Source organism: Rana temporaria, chromosome 9 (genome assembly GCF_905171775.1).
Source record: "Rana temporaria chromosome 9, aRanTem1.1, whole genome shotgun sequence".
In the NCBI taxonomy this organism is placed as follows: Eukaryota; Metazoa; Chordata; class Amphibia; order Anura; family Ranidae; genus Rana; species Rana temporaria.
This window is the reverse complement of record NC_053497.1, coordinates 164,174,665-164,198,372: the sequence shown is the minus strand read 5'-3', so window position 1 is coordinate 164,198,372 and position 23,708 is coordinate 164,174,665. Positions and strand designations below refer to the sequence as shown.

At 47.3% G+C, this 23,708-nt stretch overlaps 1 long non-coding RNA gene across 1 annotated transcript; it reads left to right on the top strand.

Moving 5' to 3' along the window:
* Positions 1 to 10,267: 10,267 nt before the first annotated feature.
* LOC120914271 lies at positions 10,268 to 20,876 on the top strand. The gene is made up of 3 exons (XR_005743649.1): positions 10,268 to 10,491; positions 16,664 to 16,842; positions 20,739 to 20,876. It is a non-coding gene; the product is annotated as an uncharacterized LOC120914271 (long non-coding RNA).
* The last annotated feature ends 2,832 nt before the right edge of the window (positions 20,877 to 23,708 follow it).

The following is a 23,708-nucleotide window of genomic DNA, read 5'->3' as shown; positions in this document are numbered from 1 at the left end:
TTAGGCTCCATTTCACTGGCAAGAACCGCTAATACCGCCATTTAATCTTTAAGTGCACCCCCGTGTCCTCTTTCTGTAAGAATCATTTCCTTTTAGTGTTCAGCCATCTCTCTGGATGGATTTTGCATATACTAGCTACTGATCAACACAACCCAAAAAAAAAATCACTAATAAAAGTCTGTCTGCCTCCTTGTGCTGCGCAGCTTGTAGTCATATTTATTTTTCTCTAAGACTTAAAGTGGATGTAAACCCAATTTTTTTTTTGATGTCACAATGTAGAGAATGATAGCTAGATTCAGGTAGAGTTAGGTCGGCGTATCAGTAGATACGCCGACCTAACTCTGAATCTGCGCCGACCTAGGTTTAAGTGTATTCTCAAACAGAGATACACTTAAACCTATCTAAGATACGACGGCTTGCGCCGTCCTATCTTAGGGTGCAATATTTTGGCTGGCCGCTAGGTGGCGCTTCCATTGCGGTCGGCGTAGAATATGTAAATCACTAGATACGCCTATTCACGAACGTACGCCTGGCCGACGCAGTACAGATACGCCGTTTACATAACGCTTTAGCAGGCCTAAAGTTATTCCATCAAATACATGGAATAGTAATGTTAAAGTATGGCCGCCGTTCCCGCGTCGAAATTCGAATAGGAATTTACGTCGTTTACGTCCACGTTGAAATCAATAGGCCCGCGCGGCGGACTTAGCCGCAATGGACACTGGGAAATGTAGGCGCATGCGCAGTTAAAAAAAACGTCAATCACGTCGGGTCAAGCCTCATTATCATAAAACACGCCCCCTCAGCCGAATTTGAATTAGGCGCCCTTACGCCCGCCCGCTTTAGGCTACGCCGCCGTAACTTAGCAGGCAAGTACATTGTGAATCATGTACTTGCCTCGCTAACTTACGGCGGCGTAGCTTAAATGCCTTAAGCTACGCCGCCGCAAGTATGCGCTCGCCATCCTGAATTTAGCTATAAGATTTCCTATCATCTGTGCCCAGTCTTGCCACACAGAGTTAATCCAGCGCTGAGCAATCCTCTTTTTATTGTTCAGTGAAATAAAACAGACTTCCAGATAAAGACCAAAGTCCTTGCTTGAGTGACAGGTTATTTACATATCTCGTGCACTAGCTTGCAGACATGCACAGCTTCTGTAAAGTGCACAATTCACATCCCCCTCCCGTCTCCTCCTCTCCCGTCCAGCTCTCACAGGATTGGCTGTCTTTCCTGTGTTTTGATTAAATGTTTTCAAAATATGGGGTGATCCATAGTTCAGTGTAAACAGCCATCAGAATATACATAGACAAGAAGTTGTGCATGTCTGCAAGCTAGTGCACGAGATATGTAAATAACCTGTCACTCAAGCAAGGACTTTGGAAGCCCCCAAAGGACCCAAAGGGTCTGGAATTGAGTAGGGGAGGGGGACCCAACACTGTTTTTGTTTTTTTTACTTTTTTTTATTGGCAGCTTTTTTTTTTATTATTCAGCTGTCAGCGGGGAAGCCCATTGACAGCTGATGACTCATCAGTTGTTATGGATGCCGCCTTCCCAGCCCCGCTCCTTAAAGCGGGGGTTCCGCGGGATATCGTTTTTTTTTTTTTTGCAATAATCCTCAGGGCTTACCTGTACTCCTGCACTACCAGGGTGTCCCACTCCTTTAGCCGGCGTAAGCGCTGAAATTCTGAAAAGGATATTTTATATTTTCAGGTGATGGCAGTTTCCATTTTTCCTGTGGGCACTGTGAAGCCGACAGGGTCTTCTTCCGGGATACGGTGAATGCTGGCCTCCCAGCATTCACCGCTCGATCCCGCGCATGTGCAGTGTTGACGGCGAGCGTCCCCGTCAACACTACACTGTTGCCATAACGGCCGGCGTAACAAGCTCACGCCCCGTTGTGCAGACTTTTACCTTTGCTATCAGCTGCAGCTCAGAACAGTCACTGAGCAGCTGATAGGAAAGGTAATGGGATGGCCGTGTCAGTTTCATTCCAGGACACTGTATTGTCCTGGAATGAAGGTGCCCAGGACCCAGGACACACCTGAAAAATACAGGACTGTCCCGGGCAATCCGGGACACGTGGTCACCCTGGTGACAACGCTCTGTCCCCATCCCCCAATTGTGTGAATGCGTCACAAAGCAGTAGAAAGGTTTAGTCATTTATAAACATTTCCACATTGTTATCTTACATGTAAACACTTCAATTTATAAATATCAATTGAAATGAAGTCACAAAGTCTCATCCAATCACAGAGAAGCTCCAGAGGTGTCATCAGAAACCGGTCATTGTGAGATGGACATTACCAAATCAATAGATGAGGCTGAGAGTCTGCGACACGGATGGGCACTGATAGGCGGCATGGATGGGCACTGATTGGTGGCACGGATGGGCACTGATAGGCGGCATGGATGGGCACTGATGGGTGGCACGGATGGGCATGGATGGGCACTGATAGGTGGCATGGCTGGGCACTGATGTACTGTAATGTGTTGTACTAATGGATGCCAATCCGTGCCAAACAATAATGCCTGCCAATCAGTGATGCCCATTGTGGGCACTGATTGGCATCCATTGTGGGCACTGATTGGCATCCATTAGGCATCCATTATACATTTCTGATTGGCATGCCTGGTGGTCCAGGGTGGCATACCTGTGGTGGGCATCCCTGGTGGTCTGGTGGCATCCCTGGTGGTCCAGTGTGGGCATCCTTGGGGGGCTGCGCTGATAATCGATCAGCACAAACCCCCGCCTGTCAGAGGAGCAGCCGATCGGCTCTCCTCTACTTGTGTCTGACAGACGCGAGTGAGGAAAAGCCGATTACCGGATTTTCCTGTTTACATTGTGATCAGCCGTGATTGGACACGGCTGATCACGTGGTAAAGAGCCTCCGTCAGAGACTCTTTACCTAGATCGGTGTTGCGACTGACAATCCGCAACAACAATCGCCGCAATGCGCCCCCCCCCCCCCCCCCCCCATTATCCTGAAGATGTCATATGACGTCCAGTCAGGATATTGAAACCACTTTGCCCCCGTAATTTTGCTATATGGCGGGTGGCAAGTGGTGAAACCTGACTGGGCGAGGCTTACATAACAATCCGCATGAGTCACCATGCAACCTTCCAACATTCCAAACTCTGATCATCAGAATATCATGAGAGTTTATCATCATCATCATTAGATTATCATCAGAATATATTTCTACATAAAGTATCATGAGCAATGGTGTAATTAGGTTTTGTGCTGCCCTAGGCCCGACTAAACCCCTGCAACCCCTCATTTAAATATAACCCACCCCTTCCTGTCAAGGTCACACCCCTTCCTGTTTAAGACATGCACTGAAATTTTCCAGTGGGGACACTAGTTCTGAGGGCCTTGGGGGGGGGGGGGATTCCCTAAATATGCAAAGATTTACTCCCACTTCCTGTTTGTCTATGGGGCAGGAAATGAACGGAAATAAACGGATGGCAAAAAAGAATTAACAGGGGCTATAACCCTCCCTTACTCTATCCCATACCTCCCAACATTTAAAAAATCCACTGCGGGACATTTTTGTTGAGCAGGGTCGGGCGATCAGAGTTGTTGAGCGAGGGGGGGTGGCGGACAATCGAAGTTGTAGAGCGGGGGGGTAACGTTCCGAGTTGTTGAGCGGGGGGGCGGACGATCGCGGGAAGGGGGGGACGATGATCGCGGGTGAGCGGGGGGGGGGGGGGGGGGCTTGCCGTGGATGGATGTGAAGTTCTGCCCACTCACCACTGCACAGCCTGTCAGTTCTCCTTGCATGTCTCCCGTCAGAACTTTTTCTTCTCCTTCCTGTGCGGTAAGGTTTACCCCTTTGCGGGACTGCGGGAGGATGCAGTCTGTGCGTGAAGTTCCCGCAGAATCCGGGCGGGTTGGGAGGTATGCTATCCAAAGCGAAAAAAAAGAAATGTTGCCTATAGTTCTACTTTAACAACTTCAGCCCCAGAGAATTTGGCTGCACAATGACCGGGCCATTTTTTGCGATTCGGCACTGCGTTGCTTTAACTGACAATTGCGCGGTCGTGCGACGCTGTACCCAAACAAAATTGACGTCCTTTTTTTCCCACAAATAGAGCTTTCTTTTGGTGGTTTTTGATCACCTCTGCGGTTTTTATTTTTTGCGCTATAAACAAAAAAAGACCTACAAATTTGAAAAAAAATCTATATTTTTTACTTTTTGCTATAATAAATATCCCCAATAAATATATAAAAAAACTAATTTCTTTCTCAGTTTAGGCCGATACGTATTCTTCTACATATTTTTGGTAAAAAACAAAAAAAAAAACGCAATAAGCGTATATTGATTGGTTTGCGCAAAAGTTATGTAGCACTACCCCCGAAGGAGCCGCTGTTTGATTTGGGACCGGCCTACCAAATTAACCCGGCAGTGTCTAGGGGTGTAACTGTGAGAATAGCAGCAGTGAGTGGAGGTCCAGACATCCAATAAAGAGTTTTCAATGCTTTATTGCCCAGGCCAAACACGGCCGACATCAAAACACAACATTGGGAAGGTCAAGGTTGATGAAGGAAGAAAAAGAACCATGCGGTATCAGGCCTGGATATAGAACAGAGCAATCAACACTGCTCTGTATAGATACAACTTTGCTACACGTCGCCACTCTGCATGGAGTGGGTAAAGTGCCCCCGGACAGACCCCTATGACAGGCCTGGCAGCCGGAGCGCCACTCTGGATAATACTGGGAGGAACAGGCCCCTCTCACAGACCCGACTCTGGGGCCCCTGCCACGGGCCAATTTCAATAAAATACTTGAGTGAATAAGGAAAAGAGAATCCTCCCAGAAGACTTTTCTATAAAGGGTCCCCAGATGACAGCAAGCATACCGGTCAGTGGTCCGGACACCCGATCCCAGACTGGGATTCTGTCAACAGGCCTTGGAACCCAGTGATACGCTGGGGTCCCTTCTCTCATCAGGATGAGGTTCGATGCAGAGGTCAGCTCTGACCAGATGGGCCGCTCCGGCGGGGTCCATGGATGCGCGTACCCTGAAGGTGGGTACCGCAACTGGAACGGGGACCCCGCGAAGACTCCCGAACACATGACCCCTGTCCCAGATATATCCTCCCCCAGCATGCCTCGCGAGGCATAAACTCCTCCAATTGGCTGCTGGGGAAGAATTGCTCCGCCAGAACCCCTCTGGCGCCAACTGTCGGCCAGAGGTGGCATTGCACCCCCTGACGACAGACTGACCCAGTGGACTTTCTGGAACGACAGAAGTGCCAAATTTAAGTAAACATTGAATGGGAGCAAGGTAACTCTCCCACTCCCCACTAACTTTAGCGTAGTGCCTATGCTGAAAGCAAGGGGGCGCTACAGTTATAGCGTCTACAAAATAGGGGAACGTTTTATGGCATTTTTATTAATATTTTATTTTACTAGTAATGGCGGCGATCTGCGATTTTTATCATGACTGAGACATTATGGCGGACACATGCCCCCCATCCCCCCCCCCCAGTCAAGAAAGAATTAAATAAAAGAGGAAGCAATTCAAATGTAAATATACCAAATTTTATTGGGTGTTTATGAAAGTAGAATTATGGACCTATACATATTTTTTCCTTTTCCAACTATATATATATATATATATATATACTCGGATTAAACCAAGAGTCCTTTGGTAAAATCAATTGGCCAGAAGTGAAGATCTAGTGATCGTCTCGCCCATTCGCTGACACACTTTTGACCAAGAGATTACAAGCCTGCCCACCACGGCAAGGTAGACTCTTCTAGGGCAGGATCTACACTGACTACACTAAGCTACCCTACTGGATGCTAGTCATCCTTTTTCTAATGTTGGGTGTAGGTTTGTAGTACGGCCTCACCTTATAATCTGTGTGTGCGATCTACTCTCTCCTAATTTGGTTGTGTGTGTGTGTGTACATCTATCTAAAGCATGGAGCGGTCAGTTTATTTATATCTGGACATCCTGGCCCAGATTCAGAAAGAGATACGATACGGTATCTCTGAGTTCCGCAGGTCGTATCTTTGCGACTGATTCAGAGAATGAGTTACGCATAGATATCCCTAAGATCCGACAGGTGTAAGTGTCTTACATCGTCGGATCTTAGGCTGCAATTCCAGGCTGGCCGCTAGGTGTCGCTTCCGTATTTTTACGCGAGGAATATGCAAATGAGGATTTACGCCGATTCAGAAACGAACGACCGCCCGGCGCTTTTTTTTTACGTCGTTTGCGTTCGGCTTTTTTCGGCGTATAGTTACCCCTGCTATATGAAGGGTAGCTAATGTTAAGTATGGCCGTCGTTCCCGCACCGAGTTTTGAATTTTTTACGTCGTTTGCGTAAGTCGTTCGCGAATACGGCTGGACGTAATTTACGTTCACGTCGAAACCAATAACGTCCTTGCGACGTAATTTAGAGCAATGCACACTTAGATATTTTACGAACGGCGCATGCACCGTTCAAATAAAACGTAAAAAAACGCGGGGTCAACACATATTTTGATAAAACACGCCCCCTACATCCCCATTTGAATTACGCGGCCTTACGCCGCAACACATACGTTACGCCGCCGTAAATAAGGGCGCAAGTTTATTCTGAATACAGAACTTGCGCCCAAATATGGGGGAGCCAGGCTGATTTGTCTTGCGGCCCAGTCTACCTCATAAGACTGGCGCTACACTGGGGCACTCACCTGAGAGCTAGACGCTACAATCAGGATCATTGGTCCCCTTCTCAGTGGTGTCTGGGGAACTCACCTGAGAGCTAGACGCTACAATCAGGATCATTGGTCCCCTTCTCAGTGGTGTCTGGGGAACGCACCTGAGAGCTAGACGCTACAATCAGGATCATTGGTCCCCTTCTCAGTGGTGTCTGGGGAACGCACCTGAGAGCTAGACGCTACAATCAGGATCATTGGTCCCCTTCTCAGTGGTGTCTGGGAAACTCACCTGAGAGCTAGACGCTACAATCAGGATCATTGGTCCCCTTCTCAGTGGTGTCTGGGGAACGCACCTGAGAGCTAGACGCTACATCAGGATCATTGGTCCCCTTCTCAGTGGTGTCTGGGGAACTCACCTGAGAGCTAGACGCTACAATCAGGATCATTGGTCCCCTTCTCAGTGGTACTACTACAAGCATGCTGTATTACCAGAAAATCTCTGTTATACCTATACATTTATACATATATTTATACAACCCCCCCGTTCACTCATCTGCCCCATCACCCCACCATTTACTCATCTGCCCCCCATCACCCCCCCCCACATTCTTTAATCCACGGTATTAAAAGAAAATCTCTCTTATACCTATACATTCATACATATATTTATACTATATTTTTTTTGTTTTTTGTTTTTTTATTAACTACTATAAAACTACTATAATAATTATACAAGTATACTATAGGAATCATTACCATTTCATTACCCTGAAAGTCTTTAAAACTCTTCAAGGTCAATGATATATACATTACCATTTTGATCGACCTGAATGTCGAACCTGTACCTGAGCCTCTCCTCCATGTTGGTGAAAATGAGTGATGGCGGGGACAGATGAGTGAATGGGGGGGGGGGGGCAGATGAGTGAATGAGGGGGGCAGATGAGTGAAAGGGGGGTAATATGGGGGGGAGTTGAGTGAACGGGGGGTGATGGGGGGGAGATGAGTGAATCACTCATCTGTCCCGTCCCCCACTCACTCATCTACCCCCCATCATCCTCCCCCCGTTCACTCATCTGCCCCCCCGTTCACTCATCTGCCCCCCATTCACTCATCTGTCCCCCCCAATCACCCCCCATTCACTCATCTACCCCCCTTTCACTCATCTGTCCCCCCCATCACTCATCTGCCCCCCCCATTCACTCATCTGCCCCCCATCACCCCCCCCCCCCCCCAATTCACTTATCCGCGGTATTAAAAGAAAATCCCTCTTATCTATACATTTATACATATATTTATACTATTTTTTTTTTTCTTAACTACTATAAAACTACTATTATAATTATACAAGTATACTATAGCAATCATTACAATTTCATTACCCTGAAAGTCTTTAAAACCTTTCAAGGTTAATGACCGGCATATTATCATTTTGTTCGTCCTGAATGTTGAACCTGTACCTGAGCCTCCCCTCGATGTTGGTGAACCACGTATTACCACTTCCATCAACCTCAATATCAAACCTGTACGCCATCAGCTCTTCAAAGTCAATGAACCACATAATACCATTTCCATCATTGTAAAACTCAAACCTGTAAAATAACCTCCCAATAATGTACCACACATCACCATTTTCATCAGCCTCCGTTTCAAACCTTTCGTCAATCAAGTTGGCGATGTTGAACTGGATTCTGCGGTCCGGTTGGGGGATGGGAGCTCGGCACATTGGACAGGTTGCACTCTCCTCCATCCACCGTTGAATGCAGGCCATGTGGTATTCATGAGCGCAGGTGAGGATGGCTGTTTCTTCTCCAACCTGATAACCTACAAGACATATAGCACATGTTACCTGCTCCTCGCCACGCGGCTCCATGGCCGGCGGCGGTGCTGGGATTTGTTCAATGGGCCTGACGCGATCTCTGGGCGAACGGCTCCTGGGTGGGGTCTCCTCTCGCCTCCGCCGACGTCGGGATCTGGAACTCCTCCGGTGGGCGGTTGGTGAGTCGCCGTCCCGACGTGATGGACGAGGCATTCTGAAGACCTGAAAAGGCAAAAAAAAAAAAAAATTTTTAATAAGAATATTATAATAAGAGTTAGTAATAGTGATAAATATCAATAAAAATGATATAAGTCACGGTTATTCGCCGTAAGTCGCTGAAAATCGCAGTGAAATACAGGAGATAGCTCTCTGAATGTCACTCCGGCAACTTACTAAGGAGAAGTGAGCTGAGAGGTCCTCAGACTGAAGTGATCAACAACCTGTGACCAATCACAGCGCCTCACACTGAAGTAAACCCCTCACACCAACAGTCATATAACACAAACCCTTAACAATTTTATATCATTTTATTGATTTTACTTATAATTAAACATTTTTGGGTGATTTTAATGGTTATTATTGAATTTGGCCACAAGATGGCGATCTTTTCTTCTCTGGCTGTAATACCGATCCCCGCCATAGATGTCTCCTATCCCGAATGCTGTGTTTCTATGGTTTCATCATCAGCCATCGGCCATATTTATTACTGGATATCTCTATGAATGGTGAGGAGAGACTGTTACTGAGGGGGAGAGGAACGGTCCTGGGGGGCAGAAATGGCGGCTGGGAGGAGCAGAGCTGTGAAGGTGAGGAGGAGAGTCGGGGGGAGCAGGAGAGACCCCTAATCATCCCCCAGCCCTTTAAGTGCCCAGCAGTGGGTCACACGCGCCGCTGGTGGCTCGCGCGCGAATGGGTCTGAATCTCCGTGACCACGGGACCCGATCGCCGCCGGTATCCCGCGATCGGGTCACAGGAGCTGAAGAACGGGGAGAGGTGAGCGTAAACAAACCTTCCCCGTTCTTCTCTGTGGCTTGTCACTGATCGTCTGTTCCCTGTTATAGGGACCAGACGATCAGTGACGTCACACATCCTACTTTGTCATATATTGTGGGGCCTTGTTATTATGTCAGATTCTCAGATTCTCCTTCCTGCCGTCCCTTTTCTGTAGGGATGGGGGGGGGGGCAAATATTCGAACTGGGAGGAGGAGGGGGGGCCCCTGTCATGTAGGGTGGCCCCTGTGAAGTAGGTTGTTGGGGGCCCATGTCAGGTCAGGTGTTTGGGGCCGCCATCAGGAATTATGGGGCCCCTTACACAGCTTCAGGCATGGGCCCCCTGGAGCAAGCAGAGGGGGGTGTATATATATATATATATATATTTAAAAAAAAATGGTTACCATCTGGGGCCCTGGGGACCTCTGGGCCCTTAAATAAAAAGAAAATATATATATATATATATATAAAACAATATATATTGTGAAAAGTGATTTCTCTTCCCTCAGACCAGAAAGAGGAGAGAAAACACTGACAGGTCACATTACACAACAAGCCGGCCCAGCTCTCCATCACCCCCCCTCACACACACACTGACATCACCGCTAATGAGACTTACTGTGTCACCGATGGATGTAGGATGAAAAATCTGTCGAAGTAGTCTCCGATTAGTCCTCTGTGGGGCGCTGTACCGGTCCTGCGAGCAGAGCCTCCGTGATTTCACTTCAGTCCATAGGAGTCTATGGAACAAAATGGCGCCGCTCCGCCGCCGCGTACAGGTATGAGTCATCCGAGCCCCGCCCCTTCCGCGAGTCCTTTCCCCCGCGCGTCCGTGCAGTGGACGCGAGGCTCCAATTCACAGTACAGAGATGACAGATACCTGGAGAGAGGATTCAGCTCCCTCCTCCCTCCAGCCTGAAGGTGGCAATAGAGAGCGCCGCTGTGCAGTGAATTAAGTCAGCCGTTCTGCCTCAGTCTCTCTCACATGACCGGAGGGAGGAAGGAAATGTTTCATACACAGTGTGTCTGTAAGTACAAGGGGGGGGGGACAACTTACCTCACACCTTCCCTCTCTACTCCTCACACAACCCCCTCTCTTACTTACACCCCCCAGAAGACACCCCCCTCTTTTCCTCACCCCCTCTCTTACTGACACCCCCCAGACACCCCCCTCTCTTCCTCACCCCCCCTCTCTTCTCATGACAGCCCAGACACCCCCTCTCCCTTGCACTGATTTTTACAGGGCACAGTGGTGACAATTGATGGGCACAGCGGTGACAATTGATGGCACAGTTGCTGCGTTTGATGGAATGGCACAGTGACTGCGTTTGCCATGGCACAGTGGTGACAATTGATGGCACAGTGGCTGCGTTTGGCATGGCACAGTGGCTGCGTTTGGCATGGCACAGTGGCTGTGTTTGGCATGGCACAGTGGCTGTGTTTGGCATGGCACAGTGGCTGCGTTTGGCATGGCACAGTGGTTTCGTTTGATGGCATGGCACAGTGGCTGCGTTTGATGGCATGGCAGAGTGGCAACAATTGATGGACACAGTGGGGACAATTGATGGCACAGTGGCTGCGTTTGATGGCATGGCACAGTGGTGACAATTGATGGGCACAGTGTCGATAAATGATTTCACAGTGGCTGCATTTGATGGCATGGCACAGTGGCTGCGTTTGCCATGGCACAGTAGCGACAATTGATGGCACAGTGGCTGCGTTTGGCATGGCACAGTGGTTTCGTTTTGATGGCATGGCACAGTGGCTGCATTTGATGGCATGGCACAGTGGCTGCATTTGATGGCATGGCACAGTGGCGACAATTGATGGCACAGTGGCTGCGTTTAATGGCATGGCACAGTGGTGACAATTGATGGGCACAGTGACGATAAATGAAGGCCCAGTGGCTGTGTTTGATGGCATGGCACAGTGATTGCGTTTGATGGCACAGTGGCTGCATTTGCCATGGCACAGTGGCGACAATTGATGGCACAGTGGCTGCGTTTGATGGCATGGCACAGTGGCGATAAATGATGGGCACAGTGGCGATAAATGATGGGCACAGTGGCTGCATTTGATGGCATGGCACAGGACATGTGTGGTCACCTTGGCATTCTGTAAGCACAATATTCATGTATCATACAACATGCTTGGTGGATCATGTCACAGCACAACTCCTTGGGGCAAAGTTAGTGGCACAACGAAGGGCTCTGTCACGCGGGCGGACCGTATGTCCGCTTTCTCACCCATCCGTTTCCGGATGAAAAAGGGACATACATTGGTCCCTATGAGATTGCGGGCGCTGACCAGGGTTGCCACATCATCCCTTTAATCCAGGACACATATTAATTACACAGGTTCTGAGGCTGATTTAATGCAAACAAGGCACCAAGTGAGTTTAATTACCTCCTTAATCAGTCACAGAACCTGTGTAATTAATGTGTGTCCTGAATTAAAGGGATGATGTGGCAACCCTAGCGCTGACACCCGGGTCCGCAACCCTCAGATTCTGCAGACAGAGGAAAATCCTATTTCTCCTTCCGTCTGCGGATCGGGATCGGGTGAACACGGACTGACGTTCCTTTAACTGCCACATTAAACTTTTCTCTTGTTAACCACTTCAACCCCGGACCATTTTGCTGGTCAATGACCGGGCCACTTTTTGCGATTCGGCACTGCGTCGCTTTAACTGACAATTGCGCGGTCGTGCGACGTGACTCCCAAACAAAATTGACGTCCTTTTTTTCCCACAAATAGAACGTTCTCTTGGTGGTATTTGATCACCTCTGCGGTTTTTATTTTATGCGCTATAAACAAAAATAGAGCGACAATTTTGAAAAAAATGTTTTATTTTTTTTTTACTTTTTGCTATCATAAATATCCCCCAAAAATATATAAAAAAGCAATATTTTTTCCTCAGTTTAGGCCAAAACGTGTTCTTCTACATATTTTTCATTAAAAAAAAATCGCAATAAGCGTTTATTGATTGGTTTGCGCAAAAGTTATAGCGTTTACAAAATAGGGGGTCGTTTTATGGCATTTTTATTAATATATATTTTTTTTTTTTACTAGTAATGGCAGAGATCTGCAATTTTTATAGGTACTGCGACCTTATGGCGGACACATCGGACGCTTTTGACACATTTTTAGGACCATTGGCATTTTTATAGCGATCAGAGCTATAAAAATGCATTGATTACTGTAAAAATGTCACCGGCAGTGAAGGGGTTAACACTAGGGGGCGATCGAGGGGTTAATTATGTTCCCTAGGTGTGTTCTAACTGAAGGGGGGATGGGACTGACTAGGGGAAATGACAGATCGCTGTTCATACATTGTATAACAGACGGTCAGTCATTTCTCCCCTGATAGAATCGGGCGCTGTGTGTTTACACACACGGCTCCCAGTTCACGCTCTGTCACGAGCGATCGCGGGTGCCCGGCGGTGATCGCGTCCGCCATGCCCTCGCATCAGCACCAGGGGCGCGCGCTCGCCCCTAGTGGCCGCACAGCAACATTGCGTTATATTACGTGATCTTGCGCAGCCGAGCCAACCTGCCGCAGTTTTGGCGGTCGGCAAGCGGTTAACCTCTTCACATGCCGCCCATAGTCATATGACATCAACAGATGGGATCTCCCATTGTGGGTGGACGTCATATGACATCCTGGGCTTCCCGGCCAGCTAGGGGGTGCACGCGCCCGTGGCATCGCTCGGTGCCCGGCGGCCGCGATGTCTGCTGGGCACCTGCGATTGGCCGCAATCACGGCAGGACCGTGGATCTGTGTCTGTGTAAACATATAGATCCATATCCAGTCAGAGGTGAGGAGACCAATGTTGTGTTCCCAGTACAGAGGAACACAGATCGGTCTCCTCCCCTTGTGAGTCCCCCTCCCCCTACAGTTAGAATCACTCACTAGGGAACATTTAACCCCTTCAGCGCCCCCTAGTGTTAACCCCTTCCCTGCCAGTCACATTTACACAGTAATCAGTGCAGTTTTATAGCACTAAGCGCTGTATAAATGTGAATGGTCCCAAAAATGTGTCAAAAGTGTCCAATATGTCCGCCGCAATGTCACAGTCACAATAAAAATCGCAGATCGCCGCCGTAAAAAAAATGCAATAAATCTATCTCCTATTTTGTAGACACTATACCCTTTGGGCAAACCAATTAATATACGCTTATTGCGATTTTTTTTTTTTTTTTTAACAAAAATATGTAGAATAATACGTATCGGCCTAAACTGTGGAAATATTTTTATTTTTTTATATATATTTTTGGGGATATTTATTATAGCAAAAAGTAAAAAATATTGCATTTTTTTCAAAATTGTCGCTCTATTTTTGTTTATAGCGCAAAAAATAAAAACCACAGAGGTGATCAAATACCACCAAAAGAAAGCTCTATTTGTGGGAAAAAAGGACGTCAATTTTGTTTGGGAGCCACGTCGCACGACCGCGCAATTGTCAGTTAAAGTGATCCATCCATCCTGGTGTCTCTGCCTGTCACCCACACAGGGAGATATTTCTGCTCCCCCGACAGTCTGGGTTACATTACCACCTCAGCCGAGGACCTTCTGATTGCGCTCATCCTTTTTTCCCAAGTGTTTCTTACAATAGGGGGGGTGGGTTGGCTTGGGGGTGCAGCTCACTCTCATTAATTCCAAAAGGGAAGTTTGACAGGTGGCGCTGCCTCTCAAATTCTATAAGCCAAGGAAAATTTGTTGCAGCTTTTTCATCTGTGGCATGTGTGCCAACCCTTCTATAGGTGAGAGGTTTGGGTGATGGTGAAAAGACAACGACTGTCTCTTTAGATGCCCCTAGCTGCCCATGTAAAAGAGACCTCTGCAGGGCTTTACTGATAATACTTACCTTGTCAGGACTTGGTTTATCTTATCTTCACTTTATTGTATCTCTTGTATGGATGGAAACATTTGAATAACTTTAACTACTTAAGACCCAGACCATTATGCAGCTAAAGGACCTTGCCCCTTTTTGCGATTCGGCACTGCGTCGCTTTAACTAACAATTGCGCGGTCGTGCGACGTGGCTCCCAAACAAAATTGGTGTCCTTTTTTTCCTACAAATTTTTTTTTTTTGCGCTATAAACAAAAATAGAGCAACATTTTGAAAAACATTTTTTTTTGCTATAATAAATATCCCCAAAAAAAGATACAAAAAAACATATTTTTTTAAGCCGATACGTATTCTTCTACATGTTTTTGGTAAAAAAAATCGCAATAAGCGTTTAACGATTGGTTTGCGCAAAATTTATAGGGCCAGATTCTCAAAAGAGTTAAGACAGGGTAACTCAGGAAACACCGTCGTATCTCTGTTTTTGGCCCCGGGTATCTATGCGTCTGATTCCTAGAATCATTTTCGCATAGATACGGCCAAGATCCGACAGGTGTAAGTCACTTACACCGTCGGATCTTTGATGTAATGCGACGCCGGCCGATAGGTGGCGTTTACGTTCAGTTCTCATTTGACTATGCAAATGAGCCTGATACGCCGATTCCCGAACGAATTTGCGTTGCGTAGTCGTCGCGTAAGTCGTTTCCGTAAGCGTAAGGTTACCCCTCATATAGCAGTCCGCCGTATGCCATGTTAAGTATGGCGTCAGGTCCGCGTCGGCTTTTTCCGTCGGTTACGTCGTTTTTCTAAGTCGTTCACGAATACGACTTTACGTCAATGACGCTCACGTCTGCGTCATTGACGTTTTCCGTCGTGAGCTGGAGCATGCGCACTGGCCTATTTTTCCGCCCGGCGCATGCGCAGTTCGATCGTCGCGGGGGCACGCTTAATTTGAATACAAGCCGCCCCCTTTGAATTACGCGGCCATACGCCGGGCCATTTACACTACGCCGCCGCAAATTACGGAGCAAGTGCTTGGAGAATACGGCACTTACTCCAGTAAGTTGCGGTGGCGTAGTGTAAATGGCTTACATTACGCCAACGCCGATTCTATGAGAATCTGGCCCATAGTGTTTACAAAATAGGGAACAGTTTTATGGCATTTTTATTCATATTGTTTTTTTGTAATACTAATCGCGGTGATCAGCGATTTTTTTTTCGTGACTGCGACATTATGGCGGACACATCGGACAATTTTGACACATTTTTGGGACCATTGTCATTTTCACAGCAAAAAAATGCATTGATTACTGTGAAAATGAGGTGTTAACCACTAGGGGGCGCTGAAGGGGTTAAGTGTGACCTCATATGTGTTTCTAACTGTAGGGGGGGCGGGGCTGGACTTGTGACATCATTGATCGTCTTTCCCTATATCAGGGAACAGACGATCAATGACAATGCCACTGTGAAGAACTGGGAAGGTTTGTTTACACTCACCTCTCCCCGTTCTTCAGCTCCTGTGACCGATTGCAGGACACCGGCGGCGATCGGGTCACGGAGCTTCGGACGGGGTCGCGGGCGCGCGGCCGGGCACTTGAAGGGGACGTACAGGTAGGTGCTTGTGCCCAGCCGTGTCATTCTGCTGACGTATATCAGCGTTAGGAGGTCCTTAAAGCGGGAGTTCAACCATTTCTTTTTTTTTTTTTTTTTCTCCCTTAGCTTCCTGCTCGTTCGGTCTAGGGGAATCGGCTATTTGTATTAAAATATGATCCGTACTTACCCGTTTTCGAGATGCATCTTCTTCCGTCGCTTCCGGGTATGGGTCTTCGGGAGCGGGCGTTCCTTCTTGATTGACAGTCTTCCGAGAGGCTTCCGACGGTCGCATCCATCGCGTCACTCGTAGCCGAAAGAAGCCGAACGTCGGTGCGGCTCTATGCTGCGCCTGCGCACCGACGTTCGGCTTCTTTCGGAAAATCGTGACGCGATGGATGCGACCGTCGGAAGCCTCTCGGAAGACTGTCAATCAAGAAGGAACGCCCATTCCCGCAGCCCATACCCGGAAGCGACGAAGAGGATGCATCTCGTAAACGGGTAAGTAATGCTCATATTTTAAAACAAATAGCCGATTCCCCTAGTAAAAACGAGCAGGAATCTAAGGGGGAAAAGTGCCCTCTAAGGGTGAACCCCCGCTTTAAGTGGTTAAAAAATAAAAGCCCACAGGCCATGACCTAGGCTGGCAAAACGGAGTTCCTGGAGTAACTGATCAATAAGGGTCTTTGGGGTCCCTGAGCCACCTTGTCTCCCTATCCCCCCCATCACTGATCAATAACTGGTACATTATTTTCTGCAGACGGTCCATGCATTGGATTGCCCACTGGCAGCTGGTAAAGCCATTGAAGGTGTGCGTGGCGTGTGTGATGAGACCTATCCTGATCCTGTCCGTGTGGAGTCTGTGGGAATTCCTGTGGAGGACCTTCTGACCAACCCCTCAAGTCCGTCAGTCACGTCAGTGGAGTTCTGTGGAGGAAGGTAAGTGGCTTTTGTGCCAGGCTGCCCTAACTCAGGATGGGACATTTCCAATATTCCTCTCAAATACCCCCCCCCCCCCCCCCCCCCCCCCCCAGCATTTATAGGAAGCACAAAGGGAACATTGAGTAACCAATCTAAATGTTTCAGTCCATATTTTAGACCCTGAGCACGCAGCATGGAGTATGGGGTTCATGGGTTTGAGGTTCACGGGTCATACATAGAGCCTGTACATATAGGGTATCATTGGGGTATATTTCTACATAGGGATTATTGGGGTGTATTGCCATATGAGCCCATTCGTTCCCCCCTCTACCTCTCTGCCTGGGGGTTCTTGGCTCTTGATTGGATAGATTGATAGCAGCGCAGCCATTGGCTCTCGCTGCTGTTAATCAAATCCAATTACGCGGATGCTAGGGGGCGCATCCGCAAGGTTAACTTCCCCCCTCCCCCTACCCCAAGAGTGCTTCTCATAGGGTGTTTATCAGGAGCGAGCGCCGCAGAGGGGCCTCAGAAGCCAAGGATCGGGGGCCACTCTGTGCAAAACGAACTACACAGTGGAGGTAAGTATGACATGTTTGTTACTAAAAAAACAAGGCCTTACAACCCCTTTAAGACTGGTTGGGTTAAAAGGTGTAAAATCAGAGGTTTTGTTCTTAAAGTGGTTGTAAACCCAAATAAACATTAAAAAAAAAAATAAAAACATGCAAGATAAAGGCATAATGAGCTAGTATGACTAGCATACTAGCTCATTATGAATTACTTACTTGAGATCGAAGCCCCCACAGCGACCATCGTTCCTCTCCTCCACCGCCACTCCGGCGCTGTGACTGTGACGTTACTACTACACATGCGCGCGGAACCGGCACGATCCCCGCGCGTGCACGCTTCTCTGGAACTATCCCATTCAAGCCCCTGTACGCTCAGTGCACCTGCGCCGCTGTCTATGGCGCGCATGAGCCGCAGACATCGGTGCCCGATTTTCTGCAAATATCTCCTTCACCGTGTAGGTTAAAGAGATATTGCAAGCACCTACAGGTAAGCCTTAAAGTGGATGTAAACCCAACATTTTTTCACACTGGTGCGATTCAGGAACTCTGCGAAAAGTGCTATAAAAATGCATTGTTTACTGTGAAAATTACAATTGCAGTTTAGGAGTTAACCACTAGGGGGCGCTGAAGGGGTTAAGTGTGACCTCATTTGTGTTTCTAACTGTAGGGGGGGCGGGGCTGGACGTGTGACGTCAGTGATCGTCTTTCCCTAAATCAGGGAACAGATGATCACTGACACTGCCACAATGAAGAACGGGAAGGTTTGTTTACACTCACCTCTCCCCGTTCTTCTGCCTGCTCCTGATGAGCGACCAATAGTCGCGAAACGCGTAGAGCTACATACTCCATGCATCAATGTATAATCACTGCAGTATGACGTGATGTAATCTTTGTTCAGCATGTGATACCTATTTTATGTCTTAATGGATACAGTACAGATTGATGTACTTGCTGTATTTATATACTTGGGTCATTCCCCGCATACCTTTCCCCCAACTAATCTGTAAAATACATATGTCTATCTATTTCTTCAATAGTGCAATATAGTCAAGGACGGTGCACTATGTGAAAGCAATAAAATATTTAAACGTATTTCAGATTTATTATCTTTGGTTTATTTTCCCCCCCCATTTATTACAATCTGTTTCCCGCACATGCTTCATTTAAAGTCCCGCTTTTGCTTCCTTTTTCTATACAAAACCAGCGATGGAGGTAATTGACCCATTACCTCATTTAAAGTCCCAACTTACCCTTCCCCAGCCCCCCCCCTCTCTCATATTGAAAGAGGAGCGTTGGATGAAGGAATTAAGATGATAAAAGTGTTGGATAAGGAGAGTTGAATGAGCAATGTTGTATGGGAAGTATTGGATAGATGAGAAGTGTTGGATGAAGGGCTTCAGATGAAATGTGATGGGCGAGGGGCTTCAGATCAGGAGCATTAGATGAGAAGCATTTGATGAGGGGCTTCAGATAAGGAGCACTGGATGGGGGGCTTCAGATGAGGAGTGTTGGATGAGGGGCTTCAGATGGGGAGCATTGGATGGGGGGCTTCAGATGAGGAGGGTAGGATGAGCAGTTTTGGGCTTTAGATGAGAAGTGTTGGATGAAGGGCTTCAGGTGGGTAGCACTGGATGAGAAGCGTTGGATGAGGGACTTTGGATAAGAAGCGTTGGATGAGGGACTTTGGATGAGAAGTGTTGGATGAAGGCCCTCAGGTGGGTAGCACTGGATGAGAAGCGTTGGATGAGGGACTTTGGATGAGAAGTGTTGGATGAAGGCCCTCAGGTGGGTAGCACTGGATGAGAAGCGTTGGATGAGGGGTTTTAGATGAGGAACATTAGATGAGGAGTGTTGGATGAGAAGCTTAAAATGGGGAGCATTGGATGAGGAGTGTTGGACAAGAGGCTTCAGATGGGGAGCATTGGATGAGAAGTCTTGGATGAGGGGCTTCAGTGGAGTAGTGTTGGATGACGGGCTTCAGATGGGGTGCACTGGATGAGAAGCATTGAATGAGGGGCTTGAGATGAGGAGCATTGGATAAGGAGTGTTGGATAAGGAGCTTGTGATGAGGAGCATTGGATGAGAAGCCTTGAATGAGAGGCATCAGATGAGGAGCTTTGGATGAGGAATGTTGAATGAGGAGCTTTAGATGAAGAACATTGGATGAAGAGTGTTGGACGAGGGGCTTCAGATGAGAGTGTTGGACGAGGGGCTTCAGAGGAGAGTGTTGGACGAGGGGCTTCAGAGGAGAGTGTTGGACGAGGGGCTTCAGATGAGAGTGTTGGACGAGGGGCTTCAGATGAGAGTGTTGGACGAGGGGCTTCAGATGAGAGTGTTGGACGAGGGGCTTCAGATGAGAGTGTTGGACGAGGGGCTTCAGATGAGAGTGTTGGACGAGGGGCTTCAGATGAGAGTGTTGGACGAGGGGCTTCAGATGAGAGTGTTGGACGAGGGGCTTCAGATGAGAGTGTTGGACGAGGGGCTTCAGATGAGAGTGTTGGACGAGGGGCTTCAGATGAGAGTGTTGGACGAGGGGCTTCAGATGAGAGTGTTGGACGAGGGGCTTCAGATGAGAGTGTTGGACGAGGGGCTTCAGATGAGAGTGTTGGATGAGGGGCTTCAGATGAGGTGCATTGGATGAGATATGTTGGATAAGGGGCTTCAGATGAGAGTTTTGGATGAGGGGCTTCAGATGAGAGTGTTGGATGAGGGGCTTCAGATGAGAGTGTTGGATGAGGGGCTTCAGATGGGGAGCATTGGATGAGGAGAGTTGGTTGAGGGGCTTCAGATGAGGAGCATTGGATGAGGAGAGTTGGTTGAGGGGCTTCAGATGAGAGTGTTGGATGAGGGGCTTCAGATGAGAGTGTTGGATGAGGGGCTTCAGATGGGGAGCATTGGATGAGGAGAGTTGGTTGAGGGGCTTCAGATGAGGAGCATTGGATGAGGAGAGTTGGTTGAGGGGCTTCAGATGGGGAGCATTGGATGAGGGGCTTCAGATGAGGAGCATTGGATGAGGAGAGTTGGATGAGGGGCTTCAGATGAGGAGCATTGGATGAGATCTGTTGGAAAAGGGGCTTCAGATGAGGAACGAGGAGTGCTGATCTATATGGCACGTACCATCTGATGCAATACACACATTATATGTACCTTCAGTCACCTCTCCCTCAGTACAAACTGTACCGATAACAAAGTCCAGACTGCGGGATTGCAGCAAGATGTCGGTACTCCAGGACATGGTGCACACTGTGTAAAATAAAGTCACTAGCTTATCTGCTCCCCCTTTATTCAGTTTGTGGATTAAATCCGTTACATATTGATAATGAAATGATATTATATCTTTCTTTCTAGGTGTTTCTATAGATTAGTAAATCTGCCACAGCGCCTGCCATCTCCTCTGGTGTGCCCGGAGAGCCATGGAAGGTCAGTTCACTGGAGAGGTACAAATCTGCCACCAATCTCACTAAAGCTGCCCATAATGTGATGGTCCCCCTGCACAAGAAGGGAGAGCAGCAAAGAGCGGTCTTTATCACAGGAAGTCTCTGGATTACTGCACAGATTTGGAAGAAATACAGAAGAGCACCAAGATTCAGGAAGAATACACATGATGAATGGATTTAGACAATATTTGCTAATCGCAATATTTAGCTTTAATTTAAATATAAAGCTTCCCATGGGTTGCCTATAGGGACAGCAATTCTGAGGTTGCCTCCTTCTGCAGGGCGGGCCCTTTGCCTGGCTGATCCCAGAGGAATTTAGCAGTAGTGCTGACTGTACTGCCCGATGGAAGGAGAATCTATAAATCTGTATATGAAACACATTCATCAAAATTACTGAACATAAAATGAGTTCCCCTTTAAATGCTTCATGGCCCAGATTCACATAGAATTACGTTGCTCCTGGGCAGCGTAACGTATGTGATTTACGTTACACCGCCGCAGGTTTACAGCGTTAGTGCCTGATTCTCAGAAAACGTACCTGTAAACTTGCGGCGGTGTATCGTAAAAGTGCTCGGCGCAAGCCCGCCTAATTCAAATGGGGCGGGCACCATTTAAATTAGGCGCGTTCCCGCACCGAGCGTACTGCGCATGCTCCGTCAGGTAAATTACCCGACGTGCATTGCGCTAAATGACGTTGCACCGACGTCATTTGCTTAGACGTTAACGTAAATGGCGTCCAGCGCCATTCACGGACGTCTTACGCAAACGACGTAGATTTTTTAAATTTCGACGCGGGAACGACGCCCATACTTAACATTGGCTGCGCCTCATAGACCCAGGGGCAACTATACGCGTCGCAAAGGCTACGGAAACGTCATAAATTCTCTGCATCGAGCGCGCGTACGTTCGGGAATCGTCGTAATTAGCTCATTTACATAAGCGACGGGGAAAACGACGTCGGCAACACCTAGCGGCGGGAAAAAAAATTGCATTTAAGATCTGACAGCGTAAGAGCCTTACGCATGTCAGATCTAATGGGTATCTATGCGTAACTGATTCTAAGAATAAGTCGCATAGATACCCGGGGCCAGATTAGGACTTACGACGGTGCAAATGGTGTTGCGCCGTCGTAACGCCTTTGAGAATCTGGGCCCATGTGTCCTCCAGCTTCATGGTAATTGTCTTTCTGGGCAGAAGAGAATGGAATAAAGCGCAATATTTCCTGGAGCTCGGCACTCAGAGAGCTAATTGATGAGAATTGTCGTCTCGCTGCAGAATACGGACTCGGCTCTCTCCCGCCAGATTGCCTGGTCCAGGATATTGTGCATTTTACATTGTCTGATCCCAAAGAGCGTCTGCTGTGTGTCACTCCACAGCGACCAGGAGACCTCTGCAATAAAGTGCACCTGTCATGAGAAGGACACAGAGGAGGGCTTCATTCCAAAAATCCTGACTGTCTCTCCGATCCAATGGCTTCAATGCTTACCTTATGCTGACTTTGCTTGCTGCACGTTTGCTCCAGGGTTGTGACTTGGAAAGTAATAAAACCAGAGACAGCCAGGAAACTAGCATTTTCAAATAAGGCTTATAGTAAATGAAGTCTTTACTTTCAGAAGGCTGTGACATTTATTTATTTGAAGTCATTCTAACGTTGGATTACAGTAAAACCTTGGATTACGAGTATAATGTGTTCCAGAAACATGCTTGTAATCCAAAACACTTGTATATCAAAGCAAATTTCCCCATAAGAAATAATGGAAACTCAAATGATTCGTTCCACAGCCTTTTATTCATAAGTCCTTTAGTTTATAGTCCATATAAAAAGATTATAGTAATGTGCAGGGCCGCCATCAGGAATTATGGGACCCCTTACACAGCTTCAGGCATGGGCCCCCTGGAGCAGAGAACCCGGGGAGGGGTGCTGCCGCCTCAAATTCAGAAGCAGGGGGCTGCCGCAAATTGAGAAGCGGGGGGGGGGGGGGGTTTCCCCACCCCTTTAATAAAAAAAAATATATATATATAATTTTTTTTTTTTAAATGTTATAAAAAAAGGAAGGTAGTTGCAATCCGGGCCCCTTACAGGTGTACTGCCTGTACCCCTCCCCCCCCCCCCCCCCCCCCGATGGCAGGCCTGGTAATGTAATAAGTTGTGTAACCATTAAATGTCCATCCACAGATGGAATCCAGCAGGAGCTCCAGAGTATAAAAGAGAAGAGAGGCGCCTCTAAGTGTAGCAATATGTTTCTAAATGTTGTACCTTCATTAAATGTAACCATATTGCTACACTTAGAGGCGCCTGTCTTCTCTTTTATACTCGGTGGTGACATGACAATACTCTTATATCAAGACATCGCTTGTATATCAAGTCAAAATGTATTAAAATGTTTTGCTTGTCTAGCAAAGCGCTCTCAAACCAAGTTACTCTCAATCCAAGGTTATTACTGTATATAAAACAAGCATGTGATGCTGTCACTGAGCGCCATCTTGTGGCCAATTACATTTATTACAAGCCAAACACTTTGCATATTATTTTATCTATACTTTGAAGTCATTTGGAGTGATGAGACCAAAACTGTATGTATTTGTACACAGGCACAGTTTTCATACTTTTGGCTCTGTGTGTCACCAGAATAAAATAAAAACCAACCAATCCAAATGCAGACTTTCAGCTTTAATTCAAGGGGTTGAACATGAATATCAAGTACAAATTTTAGCAACTTCAACCACTTTTATACACAGTCCCCCCATTTTCAGGGTCTCAGATGTAATTGGACAAATGAATATAATCATAAATAAAATGTTCATTTTTAATATTTTGTTGGGAGTCCTTAAAGGGGTTGTAAAGGTAATTTTTCCCCTAAATATCTTCCTTTACCTTAGT